We start from the raw sequence: 27,719 nt of genomic DNA, 5'->3' as shown, positions 1-27,719 counted from the left end.
TACGTAAAGCATCCGACTCTAGAAGACAGCAAGAGAGTGAGAGAGAGAGAGAGAGCAACCTACATTCCCATGCCGTAAAGAAGCAAAGCAATAAATATAACTATTCAATTGCATATGGGGAAAGTGGCCACTGAGTGGCTGTTACTAGTAACTTAAACATTCTTATTAGTACATGAAGGAAAGAAATAATTATCAATTATTCTCGTAATTTTATAAATTGCAAAGATTTTTACATTTAATCTAAATATATATTGAATCACCAAATTTTATCACAACTTATTCCGAAACCTAGGTATTCCCTGCCTTACCCCTGGTAAAAATGACCATCTTTCTGCACTAATAAATAAACGTTGTTTTATTAAAACAACAATAATAGGATTAAGACTATTTTTGAACAACAAAATACTACGGTATCCCGAACAAAGATGCCAACACCGTTCCGATAGAGTTAAAAACTAAACTTGTAACATTCCGAAAATAACCAGTTTAAAGCAACTATTCAGTGAAAGGAAGTATTGTGATCCTTTGTGGGTGAGGTACCAGAACGAGTTGGCAGATATCTATCTTCGTCGAAATTTAAGTAAGAGAGTAGGATAAGCATATCGCGTTTTATGAGATTTTGTTTTTCAAAATTTTGAACCTATTGTAGGGGAAGTACCATAAAGAGTTCGCCGGTATATCTCATTTTCACAGCGGTTGCTTATTTCTGATTTTATGATGGTTTTGGTTATTCAATATGTTGGCCCTTTGTGTGGGAGGTACCGGAAGAAATGTTACGACCTCTTCCTTCTTTATAACAGATCTTGAGTTGATAAAAATATTGAGATTTGCCAAGTCTGACATGAATCGGACGTATATTTCGTGTTTTAAAAGCTTCATGAATATTCAAAATTTCGACCCTTTGTGAGGGAGGTGCCAGAAGGAGTGGACTTATATAATCCAACTTCGCACCAGACCTTGGGTTAATAAAAATATTGTGATGTGTGATATTTGAACATAATCGGTCTCTAACATCGCATTTTATGTGAGTTATAGTTATTTTGATTTTTTTTGTGGGTGAGGTACTTGATAGAGTGGACCGATGTCACAGTGGACCAGACAGACAGACAGGCGGACATGGTTAGATTAACTCCAAATATCCTGAAACGGATTTGGTCCAAAGGGACCTAGGGTCTAAGCCCGTTATTTCGACAAGGCACGTTTTGACCTATCAAATGATATATACCCTCTCTAGCCATATGGCTGAGGGTATACAAAACATGATAAAAGGTATCGGCCAGTTTTGCCGATAGATGTATACCTTCAGCTGTATTCGATTATTTAAATATATGTTGACTTCTCTCATGATTATTCAAATTATTGACCCTCTATAGAGTAGGTTCCGAAGGAAGGAACTGACCTAAATAAACATGATAAAAAATGTTGTGACGTGCCAGGTTTGGATTATATAGCGACTACTTACTTCACTTTATATGAGATATGTGATAATTTTTAGAAAATGTTAAAATGTGCGTGCGGTGGCAGATATAGTGGACCGAAGTATTCCATTTTCATACTTCATCTAATACAGATAAAAATATTGGCATAGGCAAAATTACAAGAAAATCGAACAGTTTTATCCAATTTTATGCGAAACCATAACTTCCAGTTTCATCTCAGGTTTCTGGTTGAAAGAAATATATATTGATATTGCAAGTTGTAAAGAATCGCCGACTTGTTTGGCAAGTTATGACAGATAAAAGTATTGAAAATTGTGACTCTTTGTGGGTGAGGTACCAGAAGGGGTTCGCAGATATATATTATCTTCACAACAGATCTTGTGTTAGCAAAAATGTTTGTATGTGTTGAATTTAAAGAGAACCTGACGCTTATTTCGGATTTTATAAATGTTTTGGCTATTCAAAACTTCGACCTTTTGTGGGGGAGGTACCAGAAGGAATGGTCCGATCTCGACCGTTTTCATAACAGAGTCTGTGGTGACAGCAATGAAATCGTCTAAATGGAATCGAATGTAAATTTTGCATTTTATGAGCTTAATGGGTATTCAAAATTTCGACCTTTTGTGGCGGAGGTACCGGAAAGTGTGGACCGATATATTTCGTCTCAATACCAGATCTTGGGTTCATAAATATATTGGTATGTGTTTATTTATAAGAGTTGTAATTATTCAAAATTCTCACCCTTTGTGGGGGAAGTACTTGATAAAGTGACCAATATTGTCCATTTCCGCACCTGACCTAGCACTGACGCAAATATTAGGATGTGCAAAGTTCGACTAGTCACGTTTTGACCGTATCAAATGATATATACCCTCCCCAGCCATATGGTTAAGAGTATAAAAATCCGTAGAAAAATACCTCCGAAATAAAACCCAATATATGGGGGCTATGCGACGACATGGTCTTTCATTAGTATTTTTTTTTTATGGAATATAGTACCGATTCCGACCTTAAGACTACGAAATTTGAAAGAATCCCGGTGTGTAATGCAGCTAAAATCATCACAATACCAATATTGGATGGTACCGTTACTTGGGGGATATACAAAGACGAGGACGGAAATTTTAAACAATTCCGGTAAAAAGTGTCGTTAAAATTATCAAAATACCGAATATCGGGGGTACCGTTGTTTGGGGGCTGTACGATATCGTGGACCTATATAGACAATTCTCTTCCAAAGGGTAAAGTGCTCAAAATTAACTCCTTGTGTGGATTTTCAGAAAATGCCATTGAAAAATTTGGCTACAATCATCAAAATACCGAATATCAGGGGTACCGTTCCAGGGGGGCTATACGATATAGACAATACTCTTCTAGGTGGTAAACTTCTCAGAATAATACGTTTTGACTCTAGCGTGATAACAACAGACGGACAGACAGGGCTAAATCGTCTTAAAAAAGTACTTTGTTAGGTCCATAGTACAATAAAAAAGGTAAGGTAGAGCTACCAGCTGATTACAATTTTTTTTCTAAGTGTGTCCGACTTCTGCCAATTTTGTGTATATATTTATTGTTTTGAAAAATGAAAAATAAAATATTTTCAAAACCCATGATTGGAAGACATGTACATTGCGGCTCGCGCATTAAAGCTATTAACCAGTATAGCCATGAAATTGAAAGCTTGAATTTGGAGTTTGGAGCATATTATTTAGATAAAATCCAGGCATTTCATTAATTTTCTCGCTATTTAACTCATTTTAAAAATCTTGAAAAATATGAAAAAAAAATTAAAACAACTTTTTGTATACAATTTGGAATGAGTCTGACAGGATGCGGGCATAGCCTCAGGGCTGTATTTCTGTAGTTTTACGAAGCTGTCCTACCTTCTTATTGTTCCATGCCTTGTGTATACCAATGAAAGCAGTATCATCACCACACGTTGTGGTGAGAGTTTCATTTGTTGTGGATATATCGGCAGTAAATATCACGTACAGAATTGGACCTAATGCCATGTTTACGTTAGAACTTTTTGTAGGGTTAACCTTCTTTGAGAGGATTTATTTGAAGTAAAAGTAATGGATATGACAATTTAAATCCAAATCCAGTGGGTTAAACCTATATATATATATATATAAACGTACTATAAGATAATACCCCGTGGGATTTCAGCGAATATTTTTCTCGAATTTGAATGTACGTCTTTCGATTTAACAACAAATATACGATTTAACAAATAGCTACAAAAAAAGCTTTTGAGTGTTTTTAGGTAAAGTTTCGCAAATTTTGTATAGAATTCCAAGATGCCAACGTCTGTCAAAGGCTTGGGAAATGTCTATAAATAACCCGGAACAATATTCCTTCCGTTCAAATGCCATTCTGTTGTTGGTGATTATGCCGTGCACTTGCTCAATAATACTGTGGTTCGGAAGCCAGTGGTCGGTATTGCTAGATGTATTATGGGGAGTTAACTTTCTTAGTAATGTTGTTTCGAACAATTTTGAGAGTATAGATAGAAGACTGTTGGGTCTATACGATTTGACCTGCGTTGGATCTTTTCCAGGTTTCGGAATCATTACTATTTCATATTCTTTCCATGCCGACAGAAAGTACCCTACTCGAAGAATGCTGTTAAATATGAAGAACAGTAGTTTAACGGCCGTAGTTGGGAATTTCTTGAGCAAGTTTGGAGTAATTCGATCTTTACCAGGGGATTTCTTTTAGTTTTGTCGAGGCTATAGGACTTTCGATTTATTATACCCTCCACCATAGTATGGAGGGCATATTAAGTTTGTCATTCCGTTTGTAACACCTCGAAATATACATTTTAGACCTTTAGACATAAAGTATATATATTCTTGATCAGCATAACATTCTATGTCGATTTATCAATGTCCGTCCGTCTGTGGAAATCACTCTAGCTTCCGAACGAAATGAAGTCTGCAGGACTTTTGGTATTGAAAATGGGCTATGTAGGTCCACGTCTTCGTATAGCCCCCGTTATATGGGGTACCTCCCGATATGCGGTATTTTGATGATTTTAGCGACATTATTTACCGGAATTGTATCAAATTTGGTCTATGCAAGTCCAGGTCTTCGTATAGGCCCCGTTTTCAGTACCTGTCTTTTATAGACGATATTTTAACGATTTTAGGTACAATATTCACCGGATTTTTTTTTTAAGTCACGTATTTGAATATTGTAATGGCTTATGACAAAAGTTGCCTATACAGGTCTACGTCTTCGTATAGATCCCAATATAACAGCTATATTCATTATTTTTAAAATGTTAACAGAATATTTAAGGTTTTTTTTTTTTCATTTTTCATTTCATATTCTTATTCATATTCTACTTACTGCTTTTTTACTCATTTTAGCTCAACTCGGTGTTTCGTCTTAGAATTATCTTCGACTTTCCGAACAAAAAAAAAAAACAGTTTTCCTATAAGTTAATTCTTAATCGGCCAGGAGATAGTTCCGTCTCTTTCAAACAAAAAACTAGGACTTATTTTTACTCACCTAAGTCAGCCGCTCGTTTCTGTGAACCGTTGAATTGAACTACGCCAAAAACATTTTTGGTATTAAAAGTTTTGAATGAAAATGTATTCAAATTCATAAAAATTGTTGAAAACGCCCTTTTGTTATAACCTTCGATTGGCGTCGTATAAGGAAACTTATAAAAAACAAGTAAGCAAAGGCTACAGTCGAGCGGGGCCGACCGTTGAATACCCTATAACACCATAATAAATCATACAGTTTATATAGGCGAGATATTCGAAAGAATTCCACAAGATATTGTGACAAATAATAAAAGAAAACCATCAGGTTTCGTTCTCTAATTTTCGAATAATAGCAACTTTAACTAATTGGCTCATTTCCAATTTATTGGTAGATGTTGCACGTAAATGGTCTTCCTAGATCTGGAACCAATATTTCCCAAAGACCTATAATCTCTCAGAAGTGGCAAAAGATTAACATTTATTATTGGTTTTTGACTTAAACGCATCTATATGAGATACAGACTTCAAAGGAAATCAGCCTTAAAGAAATAGTCAGAAGTGCGTCTTTCCTGTATTTGTGAATTCTCCAAAAAGTCACTGCAATGGATATTTTCGGATTTTGTCTACAAAAGTTGGCAAACTATTTCACACATTGAATATTTTTGGATGACCATCCAAAACTATTTGGCTTTTGCAATGTCCGGTAACCTCCATTCAAATGAGCGTGAGGATCGGGCGATAATTACGACTTGCTGACAATTTTGCAGATTTTTTGTCCATTTCAACGCCCAAATATATGGCGATTATCGCCAAAAAGAGTAAGCTTCTTTTCTGACCCTCATCTTATCCCCATGCTAAATTTCATAAGGATCGGGCCATAAATGCGATCTGTATATGATATTCTGATATCCTAACTACTTAGTTTTGTTAGCTGTAGAAATATTACCAAATGTTTAATTCAAAATGAAAATATGCCAAAAATGTGACAAAATTGAAAAAAATATGAGAAAAATTTACAAAATCAATATTTTCATCTTTAGAGATATATTTTTATGCGATTTTTTTAGACCTTTTTTCTTTCCTGCCAAGAGGCCATTCTGAATTGATGAGAACTGTCGAAATCAGTTCAGCCGTTCTCGACATATAAGAGATCTTTCAAGCATATCTTCTTTGATAGACATATATATCGCACATATTTTACTATATATCCGATTTGTTGGATGTTAACATCAATGTAAAGGTCAGAAGTAACCTTGTCATGGCTTTGTGATTTCGCCGGGATTTAAAATATTCGCGGTTTAATGAAAAATTTTGAATTTTTTCAATACAAAAGATATGGTCTATTTTACCCGCTAAATATTATCCGATGACCACCAAAATTGGTAGGCTTCTTCCCCGCCCTAAACTCTAGCTATATGCGAAATTCCGCGTCGATTGGTCTATAATTGCGACCTGTATAGCTACTGCAAAATCCGAAATTTTTTTCATTATTTGGTCCATTTCAACCCCTAAACATTTGGCGATCATCTCCAAAGGAAATAGGCTTCTATTCTGACCCTAACCCCACCTTCCTGCAAAATTGCGACCTGTAGCGTGATTACAAATTAACATGGACAGACGGACGGACGGACATACATAGCTAGATCGACTCAGCTCGTCGAGCTAGGAAGATCCATATATACTAAAGGCCTGCACAAGACGAATTATTTGAATTATGCTTTTTTCGACACACTGACTTTGTCTACTCAATCATGCGCTATGTATTTGAAAAGCAATAACAACCAACAACATCCCCCATTTTGATTCATGTGTGCCATTGTCTAAGGTTCGATCGTGGCATGGCTGACTCGAATATTTGCATGGTGTTCTCGAAAAATGCAGGGTGTCAACGATGACATCGAACCGTGTCATCGTCAAATTGTGTGCCATTTGTGTACGTGTGCTTAAATTGAGAGAGTGTGTGTGTGTTACTTTCGACGGTGAGGATGTGTTTTTGTGTGTGCTGTAATTTTGAAGTAACAAACACCGCGTAAATATAAAATTACGTTCAATAACAAAATGTGCATTGACATCAACATATTAATAGAAAAAAAAAAAAAATGAAATATATACTGAACAAACCCAATTTATTGGTGATTATAATAAAATTTTGGTCATAAAAAAGAGGTAAATATTGTTTGCCTTTTTTCTATCTACACATAGTGTTCTTTTAAAATTAAAGTTTGTGGGCAGAGATTTGACTCTCATTCAATAACAGAATATGCACAGAATTGAACAATGGAAGTATATAGTGTTGTTACGTGAATTACAGTAGCACTCATTCTCATTTACACCTCAATACCGGAGGCAAACATTTATGAAATTGTAATCAAAATAAGAACATTTTTCAGGGGATTATTGCTTTTTATAAGGATTAACATTTTACATTTTTTCGTCAATAACCACGAAATGTGAAAATTTTGTGTGGACCAATTAGAAGTACCTTTAATATTTTAGTATTCGCCAAGAAATTCTTTGTTACCATTTTTTTCACATATCGGAAAAGCAGGTAGCGATTGCACTTTGCATTCATCACGTGTGTGTCTTTTTCGTTGGCAATTGTTTCATATTTGTTGTTGTTTTTTTGATAGAACATTTTTGCCCGACACACTATTCAACATTCCCTTTTATTGGTTATTACATGTTATGACGATGGGTTTGAGTGTGACCGACATGACGAGACATCGAGCATTTGGTTGGATGTCACGTACTGTTATGCGTTTGATCAAACAGGGCACAACATGACGAGCGTTTTCTCTCCATGGCATAAAGAGAGAAAATTGTCACATTTGCAGCCCTTTAATATATACTTTCCTATGTGGGAAACCAATATTTCGAGGTGTTACATAAATTCTGGCCCAATCAAACTTATAATACCCCCAACACATAGTGTTGTAGGGTATAAAAACTACTTATATTTGAAAAAAACATTTTAAAATATTTTACATCCGAAGTTCCTTGCCAATCGCTTATTAATTTTATAAATTAATGGCCCAACAAGTTCATAGTACGTCCTTTAAGAAATGATTTATTCTTACACCAAGTGGGTACTTTCATACTTACTTTCGTATGTATATATAGATAATTCTTAATGGCAGCATAATGGCACAAGGAGACTTTTAACTTGTAAAATGTAATAGATGAGAAAATCAGCACGATACGCCAGAAAACAGGCAAGGCATCAAAGATGTAGACAACAAGGAGCAAGAAAGACGACACAAAGTAGTAAAGAAACCAACAACGATTCGCCCTACTCGCTCGATAATGACATAAGCGTCTGGGGTGGCGTCAACCATATGAGTATTTAATGATTCGATGACATCTTCGCCAGTTCTCTGAATCTTGTTCTTGTTATTGTCACTTTTGTCTTAACATCGTTGCCATTTCCTTACTTCGTTTGCCTGCACAGCTTCAACCATTGGCATCCTGTCATCCTGGGGTCTGCTTTTCTTTTATAGAAAAATGTGATAATGGCAACTAATAGCAATACTTATTTATTGTTGCTGCTATTCCGTTTGTTATTGTTGTTTCTCTTGTTAAGTTGATTGCATTTCATTGTGTACTTAAATCATCATCGTCGTCGTCGTCACCGACGTCCTCCGCTTTCAATTGTTTTGTTCATCATCCAGTAACAATCAAACATATTTGCAATAAAATATCGAATATTGTATTCAATTTAATACAATTGATCGTTTATCGGATTGCAAACAGTAATGCGGGCATACACAAATACAATACATCAATGATTAATGACGAGACACATACAGGGAGCAGGATAACCCTTTGAGTGTCAGCGAAAATATTTGTCGAGATAAAACTCTGAAATTTCGTACTTAAGTTCATTTGATAGCTCATAATTTGAGAAAAATACTAATTTTGAAATTACCTGCCACCCTGATTCGATATCGAATGCCGAAGATATTTGACATCGGCATTCAGAGACATCATTCCGTTTGTAACACCTCGAAATATACATTTTAGACCCCACAAAGTATATATATATTCTATATCGATTAAGCAATGTCCGTCTGTGGAAATCCTTCTAGCTTCCGAACGAAATTAAGTAGATTAATAAAATTTTATTCAAATGTGTATTATGTCTGCAGGACTTTTTGTATTGAAAATGGGTCATGTAGGTCCACGTCTTCGTATAGCCTCCATATAACGGTACCTCCGATATGCGGTATTTTGATGATTTTAGTGACACTATTTACCGGAATTGTTTCAAAATTGGTATATAAAGTTCGCAATAGATACTACGGCTTGGGACGGAAAATGGGCCATGTTCACGTTCACGTCTTCGTACAGTCCCCAAATAACGATACCCCCGATATTCGGTATTTTAATGATTTTAGCGACATTATTTACCGGAATTATTTCAAATTTTGTATTTGAAGTTCGTAATAGGAACTACAGTCTGTGACAGAAAATTGCCAATACAGGTCCAGGTCTTCGTATAGGGCCCATATATCAGTACCTCCTTATATTCGGTATTTTGATGATTTTAGCGACATTATTTACCAGAATTATTTCAAATGTTGTATTTGAAGTTCGTAATGGAAGCTACAGCCTGTGACAGAAAATTTTCTATGCAGGTCCAGGTCTTCGTATAGCTCCTATATAACGGTACCTCCCTATGTACCGTATTTTGATGATTTGGTCTACATTATTCACCGTTTATTTCAAGTTTCGAATTTGAATATGGTAATGGCTTGTGACAAACAATGCCTATGTAGGTGCACGTCGTACCGGCCAAAATATAACGGCTATATTTGTATTTTTAAAATGTTAACAGAATTGTTAGCGAATGTTATCTTTTTCGAAAATTTTCAAATTCCTTCTAAATGGTGGAGGGTATTCAAAGTTCGGCCCGGCCGAACTTACTGCTTTTTTACTTTTTATTTTTATATCAAGGCTTGAATAACCACTGTCCCGAGCTATGTGTATAAATATTTGTACATTCGAAAAGAACGGAACGGTTATATATTTATTGAAATGTGAGAACGGCGTCCCAATTCCAAATGAGTTGGTGTTTTCAGAAACAGGCACAAAAAGAATGCCTTCTTGATCTTCTGGCTTGCGAACTGCACGTCAAGTTATTTTACATTTTGGCGTATACGCATGGCGATTTTCGTCAACACATTTTTCTGATATTGTTTTATGTTCCGCCGTTATATATTTATTAAAATGTGAGAATGGCGTCCCAATTCCAAATGAGTTCGTGTTTTCAAAAACTGGTACAAAAGGAATGACATCGTGATCTTCTGGCTTTCTAACTGCACGGCAAGTTATTTTACATTTTGGCGTATACGCATGGCGATTCTCGTCAACACATTTTTCTGATATTGTTTTATGTTCCCCGGTTATATATTTATTGAAATGTGAGAACGGCGTCGCAATTTCAAATGAGTTGGTGTTTTCAGAAACTGACACAAAAATAATGCCTTCGTGATATTCTGGCTTTCGAACTGCACGCCAAATTATTTTACATTTTGGCGAATATGCATGCCGATTTTCGTTCACTTATTCTTTTGATATTGCTTCATGTTCCCCGGTTATATATTTATTAAAATGTGAGAATGGCGTCCCAATTCCAATGGAGTTTGAGTTTTCAGAAGCTGGCACAAAAGGAATGCATTCGTGATCTTCTGGCTTTCGAACTGCACGTCAAGTTACTTTACATTTTAGCGTATACACATGGCGGTTTTCGTCAACATATTCTTCTGATATTGCTTCATGTTGTGCACTTGTGGCTCGTCAAATAAAATCTCGCTATCATCTTCGATTATATCATCAACATCCAAATGTTCTTTATATATCCTCACGATATCATCGTCTGTTAATGATCCCATTTTCGACGGAAAATTAGGAAAATATACTTGAATTTGCCAATAAACGTATATTTACTATAAAAAAACCTTTGATGGCCAATGTCGATTATATTCGACAACCCAAAAATGTTTCCAAAAGACAACACACAATGTTTGTGGTTTTCTTGTTTGTAATATGGTTTCTTTTCTAATTTTTTTTTCGATATTTTCCGATTACAGCAAATCTACGTCATTAATCGTTTACTAAAACATGTGGCAACTATATAGTGTTTTGTCATGTGGCAACTATTTAGGGTTTATAAAAATAATTTTTTGTGCAAAAAGTTGAAAAAAAAACGTGTTTTAAAATGTCTACATTAATAACCATGAATGGGCAAATAGGTAAAATTATAAACAGAACCAAATCAACCGTCCAAGAAGTGGTTAATCTGTACAGAAAATAAATTATTATTGAAAAAAAATAACCTCGAGCAGACCGTCCCCGAAGCTCAATTACAGAGAAGAACGTAAAATTGAATCTATTATTAAAAATTATCCATTTACCAGCGCTTCTAAAATCGCTACTTCAGAAAAACAAGTTTCTGAAGTGGATATAACGCTCCCGCTACCGCCATGTAATCACATGTTAGCGAAACAAACAAAAAGAAGCTTATGGACTTCGTAAAAAAATTAAAAAAGATAAATAACTTCTGGGAAAAAGTAATTTTTGTCAACGAATCAAAATATATATATATATATATTTGAATCGGATGGATGTGCTTTGGTTTGGCGAAAAAAGTGCGAAGAGCTCAATCCAAAGAATACTCGGAAGACGGTGAAGCGGAGTAATGGTGTGGGGATGCATGTCAGCAGAAGGTGTTCGAAATTTGGTATTCATTGAGGAAATAATGAATGGAATAGTATTAATTAATTTTTTTAAACATATCTTAACGAAAGTGCGGAAAAAGAATTAAGAATTAAGTAAGTACATAAGGAGCTTGAAGTCATGGCTAGGCATATTTTGTGACATTTCATAAAGGGAGTACAGAACCGCACTAATATCCTGCGGTCGTTTTCCATTATAATAGCCATGACTTCAAGCTTTTTATATACTTGCACCTTTACTTTCAAACTGACAATGATACCAAGCACACCGCTGCTGAAGTTAAGACATGCTGATTACTCCTCCACAAAGCCCAGATTTGAATCATTTAGAAAAATGAATCCGAAAAAGAATTTCCAGCAAAGCCCAACTCAAAGAAATACTTCTGACGGAATGGGGTAAAATATCGGCAAACTAATCTAAAAACCTTATGGACTCAATGCCCGAACGACTCTTCTCGAAATGATGTGTATTATTATTGTAATAAGAAGATGTTATAAATGGTGGTTATAAGTTTGCCACAGAAAAGGTTATGGATGATATATGTGTCTATAAGCGATTTTTAGAGATGCTTCAAAAGAAATCCAGGCAAGCGAAGTCATTCAGGCTAAAATGTAGAGATCAAAAAGGAAGTCGGTGGCTTAAAGGACAAGTGGTCGACATAACATCAACAACGTGATACCAGCTCATAGTGAGCACAACTTGCAGCTGAAACCAAACGTGGAGGGAACTAGAAGCTAGAGAAAAAAACAATGCTAAAATAGCAGAAAATACCAGCAAAGGCGAAAGAGTTGGAGTAGAATTTGGGGAAGTAACAGAAACAAATCCTGATGACTTAAAAGAACTACTGTCAACTACTCAAGAATCCAGGAGGCAAAAAAGCAAAATGTCAAACTCATGTTGAAACGGAAAAGAACAGAAGTCAGGTATGAGCTGTACGCCGAAGAAATGAAGTTGGCCATCTACCACGCTCAAGTAACACAAAGTGTCAGGGAGATGAAGATGCGGCAGCGGACATGAAAAAAATGGAAATTATTACCAAGGCACTGGAGGTTGCTATGTTATAACACAAAACTGGAAAGGAAGATGCTTTCAAACTTGTCACGAACCTTAAGGGGAAAGTCAAGAATGTTCTGTGTGTAGCCGAGGAAATTGAGGACGAATTATTGGTAACTAACCAGGAGACAAAACGCAAAGGCAAAACTTTGTAGACAATAGTAAGGCAACTTACTGATGATCTGCGTAGCTCAAAGGGAGCACAACTTGCAGCTAAACCGAACTTGGCAGGTTGGCAGCAAAACTAGAGAAGAAACAGAGCGTTATGAGTCCGCTGCGTAAATAGCAGAAAATACTAGCAAAGACGATAGAGCTGGAGTAGAAGTGCCGAAGTTGAAGTACTTGGGGAATTAATAGAATCAAGCCCTGATGATTTAAAAGAACTACTGTCAACTACTCATGAATCCAAGTGACAAAAGAAGCAAAATGTCAAACTCATGTCGATAGGGAAAAGAACAGAAGTCAGCTATGAGCTGTATGCCAATGAAATGAAGTTGGCCATCTACGACGCGGACATGAAAAAAATGGAAATTGATACCAAGGCAATGGAGATTACTCCGATATAACACAAAACTGGAAAGGAAAATGCCTTCAGACTTGTAATGAACCTTAGGGAGAAAGTCAACAATTCTCTATGTGTAGCCGAGAAAATTGAGGACGAATTATTAGAGTCTACCCAGAAGTCAGAACGCAAGGGCAAAACTTTGTAGACAGTTGTAAGGCTAATTACTGAAGATTTGTGTAGCGCAAAGAAAGCAGAAACTAGAAGCTAGTTTCTGCAGAACTAGAAGCTAGAGAAGAAACAATGCGAAAATAGCAGATAATACTTGCAAAGGCGATCAAGTTGGACTAGAAGACCCCATTGCTAAAGTTGATGTACCAGGGGAAGAAACAGAATCAAGTCCTGATGATTTAAAAGAACTACTGTCAACTACTCAAAAATCCAAGTGACAAAAGAAGCAAAATGTCATAATCATGTTGAAAAGGAAAAGGGCAGAATTCTGGTATGAGCTGTACTCCAAAGAGATGAAGATGGCCATCTACGACGCTCAAGTAATAAGAACCTCAAAAAAAAACAAGTTGTCAGGGAGATAAAAATGCTGTAGCGGACATGAAATAAAATGGAAATTGATACCAAGGCAATGGAGATTGCTCCGATATAACACAAAACTGGAAAGGAAGATGCCTTCAAACTTGTAATGAACCTTAGGGAGAAAGTCAAGAATACTCTGCGTGTAGCCGAGAAAATTGAGGACGAATTATTAGAGACTACCCAAGAGTCAGAACGCAAGGGCAAAACTTTATGGGCAATAGTAATGCAACTTATTGATGATTTGCGTAGCTCAAAGAAAGTACTACTTGCAGCTGAAACCGAACGTGTTATCTTAGGTATCTTTCCATCCAATAATACTAAGTTAGGTTAAGTCATATATGATCTGTTGTAGAAATGCAAGAATTTAAAAGTTTTTACTAAGACAACCGATTTTCCCTTTATGATATCAAAAATAATAGCAAAAGTAGTAGATTCTTGCAGGTACTGGAACGAAGCTATTATCATAAGTAGTTCTTAATGAATATTCTTATAATAAATGTTTAGTGCATTACAACCACTCAATGAAGAACGACGTTTAATGTCCTCAGAAAGGATACAAGTTCAAAGCCTATATTGTATTGGTTCGATCACTGACGTTATTTCAGAGAATTAATTTCAAATTCACAAATTTAATGTTCTTTTATGTGATGTGGTTCCAATAAAAATATCAAATCCAAAAATGGGAATGATGTTAGTCATCTGTATATTATTGTGGGAGAGAATCAGCTTAAGATCACTTCCGATTCATGAATAACTTGGCATTATCAAAATATGTTTACATGCAGATGGGAAATTATACAATTTCGTGGGAAACCCCTTTTTTTCTTATTTCTAATTAAGTCAAATGTAGTTTTTCTTATCAGCGGGGAAAATACGGTTTCTTAGTTCGATGACCATGTAAAAGTATTTGTGTGTTGGGTGAATTATATTAGGCATATTGAGCATTTGTTTAGATTGTAAATTATCGTAGTAAGAAAATATAATTCATAAAATGAGTTACTTCCGAGTAACAGAACAACGAACATCTTCGCGGCGGCTTAGTCAAAGTTTTCCTTAGCCTTCTTTGTGATGAGACGTCATTTAGTGAGACAAAAGTGATAGAATTAAAAAAACAAAGTTAATTTACCAGCGATTTTTTTTTTTTTTTTTTTTTTTTTTTTTTTTGAAATATAAAGTGCTCATTGGAATTACATACTGTAATTAGTGACACGTCGTGCCCCAAGAGAAAGTGACTAAGTGCGACTCTAATTCGGAAATAAGTAAGTGAACTATTTAGAAGAACCAAATTTTAATCTGTTTCATCCACTGGTTTTATAGCGCATGAAATATAACAAGTAAAAAAGCTGTAAGTTCGTAGCCAAAATCATCAAAATACCGTAGCTTCCATTACGAACTTCCAATACGACATCTGAAACAATTTCGTTGAGTATTGTAACTAAAATCGTAAAAATACCGAATATAAGGAGGTACTGATATATGGCGCCTATACGAAGACCTGGACCTGCATAAGCAATTTTCTGTCACAGACTGTAGTTCCCATTACGAACTCTAAATACGTAATTTGAAACAATTCAGGTGAATAATGTCGCTAAAATCATCAAAATACCGAATATCGGGAGGTACCCTTATATGGGGGCTATACGGAGACGTGGACCTGTACAGAAAATTTTTTGTCTTAGGCTGTAGCATCCATTACGAATATTAAAAACCAAATTTGAAACAATTCCGATGAATAATTTCGCTAAAATCATCAAAATATCGAATATCGGGAGATACCGTTATATGGAGGATATACGAAAACGTGGACCTGCACAGACAATTTTCTGTCTTAGGCTGTAGTATCCATTGCGAACTTTAAATACCAAATTTAACACAATTCCGGTAAATAATGTGGCTGAAATCATCAAAATACCGATTATCGGGAGGTACCTTTATAAGGGGGCTATACGAAGACGTGAATCTGCATAGACAATTTTCTGTCGCAGGCTGTAGTTCCCATTACGAGATATAAGTACGTAATTTGAAACTACTACGATGAATAATGACGCTAAAATCATCAAAATACCGAATATAGGGAGGTACTGTTATATGGGGGCTATACGGAGACGTGGACCTGCATAGACAATTTTCTGTCATAGGCTGTAGTATCTATTACGAACTTCAAACATCAAATTTGAAACAACTCCGGTAAATAATGTCGCTAAAATCATCAAAATACAGAATATCGAGAGGTACCGTTATATGGGGGCTATACGAAGACGTGGACCTGCACAGACAATTTTCTGTCTTAGGCTGTAGTATCCATTTCGAACTTCAAATACCAAATTTAACACAATTCCGGTAAATAATGTCACTAAAATCATCAAAATACTGAATATCGGGAGGTACTGTTGTATGGGGGCTATACGAAGACGTGGGCCTGCACAGACAATTTTCTGTCTTTGGCTGTAGTATCCATTACGAACTTCAAATACGACATCTCAAACAATTTCGGAGAATATTGTACCTAAAATCGTCAAATTACCGAATATAAGGAAGTACTGATATATGGGGCCTATACGAAGACCTGGATCTGCATAGGAAATTTTCTGTCACAGACTGTAGTTCCCATTACGAACTCTAAATACGTAATTTGAAACTACTACGGTGAATAATGACGCTAAATTCATCAAAATACCGAATATCGAGAGGTACCGTTATATGCGGGCTATACGAAGACGAGGACCTGCATTGACAATTTTCTGTCTTTGGCTGTAGTATCCATTTCGAACTTCAAACATCAAATTTGAAACAACTCCGGTAAATAATGTCGCTAAAATCATCAAAATACCGAATATCGGAGGGTACCGTCAGATGGGGGTTATACGAAGATGTGGACCTGTATAGACAATTTTCTGTCTTTGCCTGTAGTATCCATTACGTACTTCAAATACCAAATTTGAAACAATTCCGGTAAATAATGTCGCTAAAATCATCAAAATACCGAATATCGAGGGGTACAGTTATATGGGGGCTATACGAAGACATGGACCTACATAGACAATTTCTGCCTTAGGCTGTAGTATCCATTTCGAACTTCAAGCACCAAATTTGAAACAATTCCGGTAAATAATGTCGCTAAAAACATCAAAATACCGAATATCGGAGGGTACCGTCAGATGGGGGCTATACGACGACGTGGGCCTGCACAGTCTTAGGCTGTAGTATCCATTACGAACTTCAAATACCAAATTTGAAACAACTCTGGTGAAAAATGTCCCTAAAATCATTAAAATACCGGATATCGAGAGGTACCGTTATATGCGGGCTATACGAAGACGAGGACCTGCATTGAAAATTTTCTGTCTTAGGCTGTAGTATCCATTAGGAACTTAAAATACCAAATTTGAAATAATTCCGGCGAATAATTTCGCTAAAATCATCAAAATACCCAATATCGGGAGGTACCGTTATATAGGGGCTATACGAAAACGTGGACCTGTACAGACAATTTTCTGTCTTAGGCTGTAGCATTCATAGCGAACATTAAATACCAAATTTGAAACAATTCCGATGAATAATGTCGCTAAAATGATCAAAATATCGAATATCGGGAGATACCGTTATATGGGGGCTATACGAAGGCGTGGACCTACATCGCTCATTTTCAATACCAAAAGTTCTGCAGACATAATATACATTTGAGTACAATTTTATCAATCTACTTCATTTCGATCTGAAGCTAGAGTGATTCCTACAAACGGAAATATAAACGGAAATTTTTTACAAAATTTATCAACGTTCCCAAACTTTAGAAACGGTGTACCTGCATCTACTTTTATTTTTCTACCATGCTAATAGAATTAAAATAAAACATTCTGTGAACGAAAGGCTAGATAACCTTTGCTTACAATTTCCCCCCAAATTTCCCCCTTTTTCCGCAAAATAAAATCCCTTATTAATATTTAAACAATGTTGTTCGCATTCGAATCGATAACACATCACCCCCTGGAATATAAATTACAAATGAAATTTGTTTAATTTCGAATTAAAAAAAATATATATATGCCCGGCATTTGCTGTCATAGCGAACAACAGCGAACAAACTGCAGCCAATTATCACGTTAACAACTATCAATGTTGGCGACACGGCCGCAGGATACATTCGTCCCTGCTACTCCAGCTGAAGTCCTCTCTGAGTTATTAACGATAATTTGTAAATCAGCCACAGCCATTAATTAAACGTTATTTTATTACCGGGTAATTGAAAGCAACAACAACAATAGCAACAGCTGCAGCAGAGGCAAATAAAAAAAAAATACAAAATTTAAACACTTGAATTGGCTTCGCTGGACAATACATTGATATATTGAGATAATGAAAACAATAACAACAACGATAACATAATTCAAAGATATAGAGATATAACAAAGGCTTCAACTTCAACCGCAGCTGGTGGTTGGATGTTGGAGCAGCTAACAATACCAAAAAAAAAAAGAGGAAACAAAACAAAACAAAGAAACGCAAGGATATCCATTGCTAGAATGACAATGAGCAAAATGTTCGGATAGGTGTTGCCATATTTTTATGAAGGTATATATTTATTCAAAGGCAAAAAATCCGAAAATTCACCAAAATTTCCACGAAGATTTCTTGAAAATAAAATAAATAAACTTCGAGCAAGAGAAAACGAATTTCCGACCAATTTGCCATAACCGAGACAAAATCTAATCTAATTTTAAATTAACAAAATAAAAATAACTAGCAAGTGCCCGCAACTTCGTCAGTGAAAAATCCATCTTCAACTTTTATGGATTTCATGGACATTCAAAATGTTGACCCTGTGTGGAGGAGGTACCAGAAGTAGTGCGCCGATAGGTCCCATCTTTACAAAAGATCTTGTGTTAGTAGAAAAAATTGTATGTGTGAAATATAAAGAGAAGCGGATGCTTATTTCGGAATTTATAATCGTTTTTGGTTATTCAAAACGTTGACCCTTTGTGGGGGAGGTACCAGAAGGAATGGTCCGATCTCTACTTTTTAACTTAACTTTATAACAGATCTTGTGTTGATAAAAATATTGATAATTTCGCGTTTTCTGAGCTTCATGGATATTCAAAATTTTGACCCTTTGTGGGGGAGGTATCGGAAGGAGTGGACCGATATACATCGTCTTCACAACAGATCTTGTGTTAGTAGAAATAAAGGGATGTGTGATTTATGAAGAGAACCGAATTCTTATTTCGGATTTAAGAACCATTTTATTTATTCAAAACATTGACCCGTTGAGGGGAAGGTACCAGAAGGAACGGTCCGATCTATACCATCTTAATAACAGAACTTGTGTTGATAAAAATATTGAAATGTGTCAAGTCTGTATGGAGTCGGATGTTAATTTCACGTTTTCTGAGCTTCATGTATATTCAAAATTTTGAACCTTTGTGGGGGAGGTATCAGAAGGAGTGGACCGATATACATCATCTTCACACAAGATCTTGGAATAATAAAAGTAATGTAATGTGTGTAAGTTTAAGATAATCGAACTGTTATATCAAATTTTATAGGACTTATAATTATTCCAAATTTTATAATTATTCCCATTTAGTAACATTTAGTACTTTTCGTTTAATTTTAGTACACATTTCCAAAACTACCTCCATATCTTAATCCTAGATACCAACAGAGACATCAATATCAAATTGCAGAATTTTAGCTCTACCCCATTGCCAAATTTAGTACCATTGCCAAATTTAGTACCATTGAATACAAATATAGGATGCATTTGCAGAAACACCTCTAAATCTCAATCCCAAATGCCAACAGAGACCTCAATATCAAAATTCAGAATTCCAGCTCAATTATTTTACCTCCAAATGTAAATCACAGATCCAGAGACCTTAATATGAAATTTCAGGATTCCCGTTCTATTCCTTCACTCAATACCCAATTGAGTACCACTTAGTACTTTTCGAGCAAATTATAGTATACTTTTCGATTCAACCTCCATATCTCAACCATTGACAACAACAGTGATATCTATATCAAATTTCAGGATATCAGCTTCACCCAATACCAAATTTAGTAGCTCTTAGTACTTTTCGAACAATTATAGTACACATTTCCGAAACCACCTCCATATCTTAACCACTGACGCCAACAGTGACAACTACATTAAATTTCGGAATTCCAGCTCTATCCCCTAACCCAATATCCTGTTTAGTACCATTCAGTACTTATGGTACAAATAGAGGACGCATTTACAGAACCCTCTCCAAATCTCAATCCCAAGTACCAACAGAGACCTCAATATCAAATTTCGGGATTCGTGCTCAATTCCTTCGCCTCCAAATGTAAATCCCAGATCCAGAGACCTCAATATCAAATTTTAGGATTCCAGCTCTATTTCTTCACCCCATACCAAATTTAGTACTATTTTGTATTTTTCATACAATTATGGTACGCATTCGGATTTCTAGTGCCAACTCCAAATCTCATTTCCCAGATACCAACAGAGATCTCAATATCAAATTTCGGGATTCCAGCTCGATTCCTTCACCTCCAAATGTAAATCACAGATTCAGAGACCTCAATATCAAATTTCAGGATTCCAGCTCTATTTCTTCACCCAATACCAAATTTAGTACTATTTTGTACTTTTCATACAATTATGGTACGCATTCGCAAAATCACCTCCTGATCTCAATACCTGATAACAACAGTGACATCTATATAAAATATCGGAATTCCAGTTCAATCCCTTTAAAAAATACAAAATTTAGTACCATTTAGTACTTTTCGTACATATATATGACACTTTTCCAAACCACTGACAAATCTTAAAATAGATAGCATCAGCAATCTAAATATTAAATTTCAAAATTGTATCTCTTTCCCTTTAATCAAGACCAAATTTAGTACCCTTCAGTACTTTTCGTACAATTATAGCACACATTCCCGGAACCACCTCCATATGACCAAACTCCACATGAAAATCGACCCTAATATAAAATTAGTACTTTTCGTGCACTTATAGTAGACATTTCCAAAATCACCTCTTTATCATAAACCAGCCACCAACATAGATCCCAATACAAAATTTCAAAATTCCTACGCAATCGGTTTATCCTCAGCCAAACTGTTCCAAATTTAGTACCAAGTAGTACTTTTCCTACAACTATGGTACACATTTTCGAAACCACCTCCATATGTCTAGGGTATACACCAACAGCGACCCCAATATCAAATTTCAAACACCATCTGCTTACGCAATACCGAATTGTACTAAATATAGTACTACTTAGCACTTTTCGTGCCCTTGTAGCACACCTTTCCCACAACCCCCTTCAAATATATCAAACTTACTTTCCAATATTGATTCTCTTACGAAATTTCAAGTTTTTAACTCTATCCGTCCTCAAAATAACAAATGGTACAATTGTAGAAGTTAAGTACTCTTTTAGTACTACTTTTTGTAGCGTTAAAGTTTGAATTTCCAAATATACTTTGGTACATCTGTCCTGCACTCCATCAGTGAATCTTATTCCAAATTTCAGAAACTTCGTTTGTCAAAAAAACCAATACATTTTTATTCAGGTCTTGTATGCTTTAGGTTTTCTAAAGAAAAAACCCTTCTTCACGTCTGCTATGGAAGAAGACCTGCTTCAGGTCTTCTATGGAAGAAAACCTACTACAAATCTTCATTTCCTCTATGGGAGAAAACCTGTTCCAGGTCATCTTTGGCAGAAGACCTCCTTCAGGTCGACTAGGGAAGAAAACCTGCTTCAGGTTGTCTAGGGAAGAAGACCTGCTTCAGGTCTTCTATGGAAAAAAAAAACCTGCCCAAGATGGTCTATAGAACAAGACCTGCCCTCGGGAGTCTATAGAAGAAGATCTGCTCCGGGTCGTTTAGGGAAGAAGGTCTTCTATGGAAAAAGACCTGCCCTAGGTGGTCTATAGAAGAAGATTTGCTACAGGTCGTCTATGGAAGAATACCTGCTTCAGGTCTTCTATGGAAGAAAACCTACTTCAAGTCTTCATTTCCTCTATGGGAGAAAAACTGCTCCAGGTCATCTATGGAAGAAGACCTCCATCAGGTCGTCTAGGGAAGAAAACTTGCTTCAGGTCGTCTAGGGAAGAAAACCTGCTTCAGGTCGTCTAGGGAAGAAGACCTGCCCTAGGTGGTCTATAGAAGAAGATTTGCTACAGGACGTCTATGGAAGAATACCTGATTCAGCTCTTCTATGGAAGAACCCTTCTTCACGTCTTCTATGGAAGAAGACGTGCTTCTAGTCTCCTATGGAAGAAATCCACGACCTTTTTCAGGTCTTCTACTACAAGTCTTCTATAGAATAAAACCTACTCCAGGTCTTTTATAGAAGGAGACCTTCTACAGATCTTCTGTGGAAGAAGACCTTCAGGGCATCTTCTTCTTCAGCCAATATTTTTGCTTCTATGGAAGAAGACCTTTTCTTCTTTGGAAGAAGAACTTCTGGTCGTCCATTCCGGTTTTCTTCTATGGAAGAATACCTCCTACAGATCTTCTATGGCAAAAGTCCTGCTCCAGGTCTTCTGTGGAAGAAATCCACGACCTTTTTCAGGTCTTCTATAGAAAAGAACTCCTGCAGGTCTTCTAAAGAAGAAAACCGACTCCAGGTCTTCAATAGAAGAAAAGTTTTCTTCTACGAACATTTTTGTTCGTTTGGTACCCTTTAAGTACAAATTTCTAAAGCAAAATTTCAAGATTCCAGATTCCGCGGTCCGGAACAGAGCAGATATTAGAGCTTATTGTAGCTTTAAAAACCGTCCAATTTTTTTAGAGTCGACCACATTTTTCTTTAGCAAAAATTCCAAGCAATTTCCCAAACCCAGCAACACCAAGTGGTCAACCAAACCCTGTGTCGCATAAAACAACCACAAACATAGCAGTACTCAATTCAACCGAACACTGCAATGGCAGCAACTCAAACAAAAAAGGCGACATTTTTTACAGTGGCAACAATAAAAACAGCAACAGCAACAACAAAATCGCAACAACACAGCAGTGATAATAAAATGCAATGGGAAAATCATGGGGCCACAACAATGGGAATAAAACAATGACCAGCTACTAACCACAGACCCATATTTTGTATAAAAAATATTCGCACACACACACACGCACACTTAGGCTTTGATGTCATGGCTCCTTCATTGGCTGACAACAGACCCATACACTCTCACATCCTTGAGTCCTTATAACAATTTCTATATGAAATGTAGTAAGTGTTTTGCATTCGCCGAATGGGCCAGGGAAAGTTACCATGTGTATGTGTGTGGGTGGGAGTGTGTTCTGCTCTATAAATAACACACGCAGAACAACAAGAACAAAAAACAACAACAGCAATTCAACTAAACCGAACCAAACCCCAAGTTAGAGGAAATCTAAATGGGGCGATAAACAAGAAAAAAATATCTCACACTCACAAAAAAATTGAGTTTAACAGTTTTTTTTATAAACGTCTCTCTCTCACACACACATGCTGGGCTCAAAATGCCTAGCAATAAACCTCCCCATACTCGCCACCGGCTTCCTTCCTTCATTCCTTCCGTACTACCATCAAAAAGTAAATTGCAGTAACAACAAAAGTAAAAAAGCGTCAACCGCATCAAATCATTTGACTACAGCTTGACTGGCCTGACCAAACATTTAACATGCATGCCCCACACACACGCACACACATACACACGTGTGAATGTGCATGCTACCCAGCCAGCCAAACTGCCAGCTAGCCTGCATGCAGGCATATATCACTCGCCTAGCTAGGAAACTTTTACGAAACGCCATTCGTTTGGCAGTCAACACCATTGAAACGGAAACAGTTGAAATGAAAAATCGGAGACATGAAAAGAAAAATGTCCATCACAGCCATGGCACAGCGCTTGGTATAAACCGAATGTTGCACAAAATCGATTTGAAGCACCACGTTTTTGTCGGTAGACTCATCAGGGTAGATTTTTGTCCAGATTTTTTTCTTCTGAGAAAAAAGAAGACCGCCGGAAGCATATCCTCTGGCTGCTTCTGTAGAGGAAGTGGTGTCTTCTATGGAAGAAGGCTTGAGGACTATTTAAAAGAACAGCGCCTCTTGAAGCCTTCTGAAGAAGAAGCCTTCACTGGATCTTCTATGGAAGAAGGCATTCTTTTTAGAGGAGATCATCCGGATATCTTCAACAAGAAAAGAACAAATATAAATATTCTTTTAAAGAATAACAATCTGAGGTCTTCTTTAGAAGAAGACCACTCTGAGATCTTCTGTAGAAGAAAACCAACCCAAGATCTTCTATAGAAAAAAACCTCCCTCTCTATTAAAGAAGACTTTGCAGGAGAATAACCTACTTCTAAGAAAGAAGACCTTCTTCAGGTCGTCTATGGAAGATGACCTGCTTCAATATCTTCTATGGAAGAAATTCCACCAGGTTTCTATGGAAGAAGAAATTCCCCAGGTATCTATGGACCAGCTCTAGATCTTCTATGGAAACCAACCTTCTTCAGGTCTGCTATGTAAGAATAATTTCTCCTGGTCTTCTACGACAGAAGACCTTTTCCAGGACTTCTAAGGCAGAAGACCTTATCCAAGTCTCCTATGACAGAAGACCTTCTCCAAGTCTCCCATGGCAGAGGATCTTCACAAGACGTCCAGGTCTTCAATAGAAAAATACCTTTGTCACGTCTTCTGTGGAAGAAGACCATCCCCAGGTATTCTATGGAAGACATAGAAGGATACCTGCTCTTGGTCTTCTGGTGAAAAAAACTTTCAGCAGACCTTCTGTGGAAAATACCGTCAGCAGGTCTTCTGTGGAAGAAGACCTGCTCCTGGTCTTCTGTAGAAGAATACCTGATCCAGGCCATATCTGGAAGAAGACCTTCTCCAGGTCTTCTATAGAAGAAAACCTTCTCCAGGTCCTTTATGAAACAAGACTTTCTCCAGGTCTTCTAAGGAAGAATCCCTGATCCAGGCCATATCTGGAAGAAGACTTTCTCCACCTCCTATAAAAAAGTGCTCTCCAGGCCGTCTATGGAAGAAGACCTTCTTCAGATCTTTCAGAAAGAAGGAGTTTCCCAGTTCTTCTATGAAAGAAGACATTCACCAGTTTTTCTATTAAAAAACACCTTCTACATTTCTTCTATGGCAGAAGAGATTATCCAAGTCTGCTATGACAGCAGACCTTTTCCAGGTCTCCTATAGCAGAAGACCTTCCCAAGTTTCCTGCTTCAGATCTTTTATGGAAGAAGACCTTCTCCAGATCTTCTATGTCAAAAGACCCGATCCAGGTCTTCTGTGTCAAAAGACATGTAACATGTCCTCTAAATAAATAGACCTGATCCCAGGTCTTCTATAGAAGAAGATCTGCTCCAAATCTTCTATAGAACAAGACCTACTCCATATCTTCAATGGAAGAAGGCCTACTTCAGGTCTCCAGGTCTTCTATGGAAGAAGACCTGCTTCAGGTCTTCTATGGAAGAACACCTTCTCGAGATCGTTTATGGAAGAACCTCTTCTCCATGTCTTTTATAGATGAAGACCTGCTCCAGATCTTCTATAGAAGAAGACATCCTTCAGGTCTTCTATAGAAGAAAACTTGCTGCAGGTCTTCCATTGGAGATGACCTTCTCCAGGTCTTCTATGAAAAAAGACCTTCTCCCGTTCTTCTATGGGAAAATACCTTCTCCCGGTCTTCTATGGAAAAGAGCTGCTAAGATCTTCTATGGAAGGAGACCTTCAGAGCTTCTTCTTCCACAGGTAATTTTTCTTCTTCTATGAAAGACGGCCTTTTCTAGGACTTCTTCGGATGAAGAACTTCAGGACGTCTCTTCTGGTTTACTTCTTTGGAAGAAGACCTCCTAGATATCTTCTATTGCAGAATACCTGCTCCAGTTCTTCTGTGGAAGAAAGAAAGCCAAAGGTCTTCATGACGTTTTTCAGGTCTTCTATAATAAGAGACCTTCTTCAGGTCCTCTATAGAAGAAGACCATCTACAGGTCTTCAATAGAAGAAAAGTTTTCTTCTACGATGGAAGACCTATTCGACGTTTTTCCCATAAAGAAGAACTTCTCCGAGTCATTTGTAACAGAAGACCTTCGCAAGATCTTCTGTGGGAGAAGATCCTCTTCATGTCTTATATTTAGGAAGATCTTCTGCTAGCTTTCTATGGACCTTCTCCAATCCTCTATAGACGACTTATTTTCTTTCCGCCCAAATATCAGAAATATTTTATTCCGAATTGACACGCAGTTAAGCTGTCATTTATCCGGAACAATGGATACGACACATACCAATATCCAGTAATCCTTTTTTAGGGTTATGTAAATATCAAGTAACTAAACCTGAAACAATGATGTCATTCGTGGTCCACTTAAAGACGACACAAGCTGTGGGGGAAGGTAGCTTGGTGGGTAGCTGAGTCATGACGAACAAGGAATACCGAATTATCCGATAATGTTTATCATTGTCATTTGCGTTGTGGTTCCTGTCTTCCTGTTGCTTGCCTTGCAGCACTCTTCGCAGAAGAGCCACTTCCCAGGGATGGTTATGGAAGGATAATGAACCATGCAAGTGAATCCTTCTCTTGTCCTGTGGCAAAAGGCGAAAGGGGGGAACTTTTCGAAGACTTAAGTTTAATGTGCATCTAATGCAAGAGAAATATCCTTAAGCAGCCATTGTGGAAACAAATATCCTGCGGTAGCCTTGGCAGTTACTAAGCATTTTCCACATATATATATATAAAGTGCGTAAATGTGTGTGTGTGTGTGTGTGTGTATGCGTGTTTGTGTGTGTGGTAGTTGTGTGCATTGTAAGGATTTGAATAAAAAACCACTTATTCCTTGTTCCAAACAACAACAACTACACCAGCAACTTGCGATACCAAGACAGTGAATGACCAGCCAAGCAAGAATAGTGGAAAGAGAGAAATAGGTGGTGGGGAGAGAGAGAGAGCAAGAGAATGCAAGAAAATGATTAAGTAAGCCAACTAAAAGAACTTAACTCTGCTGCCTGCCGTTAAGTGTATAATGAACACTAAGTGTAATTCAAAACGGAAACGGAAATTGTTAGAAATTAATGAACTTGGACAATATGAGGGCAACCAGACGGAGAGCGAATGAACGGGAGAGAGATAGAGAGAGAGCACATGGAGAAGGGAAAAGACCCACAAATACATGGCACTGCCATCAGCAATGCTAAGCAAACAAAAAACCCCATAAGATTTTCAAACCAAAACCAAAGTGCAGCAGCAAAAAAAGGATAATAGAAAACTGAAGAGGATAATAGAAAAACGAAGCAAACAAAACGAAGTGTTAACATGTGAATTCGTAATGAATGCATAAATTAAAGGGAATGTGCATTCGCTTTGTTGGTATTAAACATCGGTTATGTGGCTGGCTTTTGGTCATGTTGCTGTTGTCGTCGTCGTCGTCGACGTTGTTCTGCCATTGTGTGTACTTCTCTTTCGCTTCCTTCTGCTTCGGCTAGAATATGCAAATCCAAAAGGTATTTATTACCCTTGCCATAAAAATAACTCTTTCAATTCAATTTTCAAATGGAAATTGTTCAACTATTTTGCAATAATAATGGCATTATCGGGCCACATTACTTACGACTGTTGATGGGGGGAAAAGGATAAAAGACTTTCAAGGATTTATCAGGGTGACACAGGTTTAACTCAGGCAACTATATTAAATTAAAGGGAAATTGGCTGGACGAGGAAATTTGTAGAAAATAATCTCTTTAACGTTCTTCCAAGTAAAAGTTACTACCTCTATGGAAGATTTCCTAAAGCTTCTAAAACCTTGATATAGAGAACTCTACAATAGACCTGGAAAAATTTTCCTTCAATAAAAAAAATCGTGGACCAAGTCCCCCTCTATAGAAAATCTTAACATGAACTTTG

The 27,719-nt window shown here is 36.8% G+C and overlaps 1 protein-coding gene across 6 annotated transcripts in view; it reads left to right on the top strand.

Annotated features, from left to right (window-relative positions):
* LOC101890770 (uncharacterized) overlaps nucleotides 1-27,719 on the top strand; it is a 135,181-nt gene that overhangs the window by 53,559 nt on the left and 53,903 nt on the right. The window contains exon 1 of one of the 6 annotated variants that reach the window (XM_005183230.4): nucleotides 15,061-15,076. The exons of the other annotated variants lie outside the window; for them this stretch is intronic. The gene's annotated coding sequence lies outside the window, so the exon portion shown is untranslated. Of the gene's footprint in view, nucleotides 1-15,060; nucleotides 15,077-27,719 lie in introns of those variants that run through there. 6 annotated transcript variants of the gene reach the window in all.

This window comes from Musca domestica, unplaced genomic scaffold (assembly GCF_030504385.1).
Source record: "Musca domestica strain aabys unplaced genomic scaffold, Musca_domestica.polishedcontigs.V.1.1 6, whole genome shotgun sequence".
In the NCBI taxonomy this organism is placed as follows: Eukaryota; Metazoa; Arthropoda; class Insecta; order Diptera; family Muscidae; genus Musca; species Musca domestica.
This window is presented reverse-complemented; position numbering and strand designations above follow the sequence as displayed.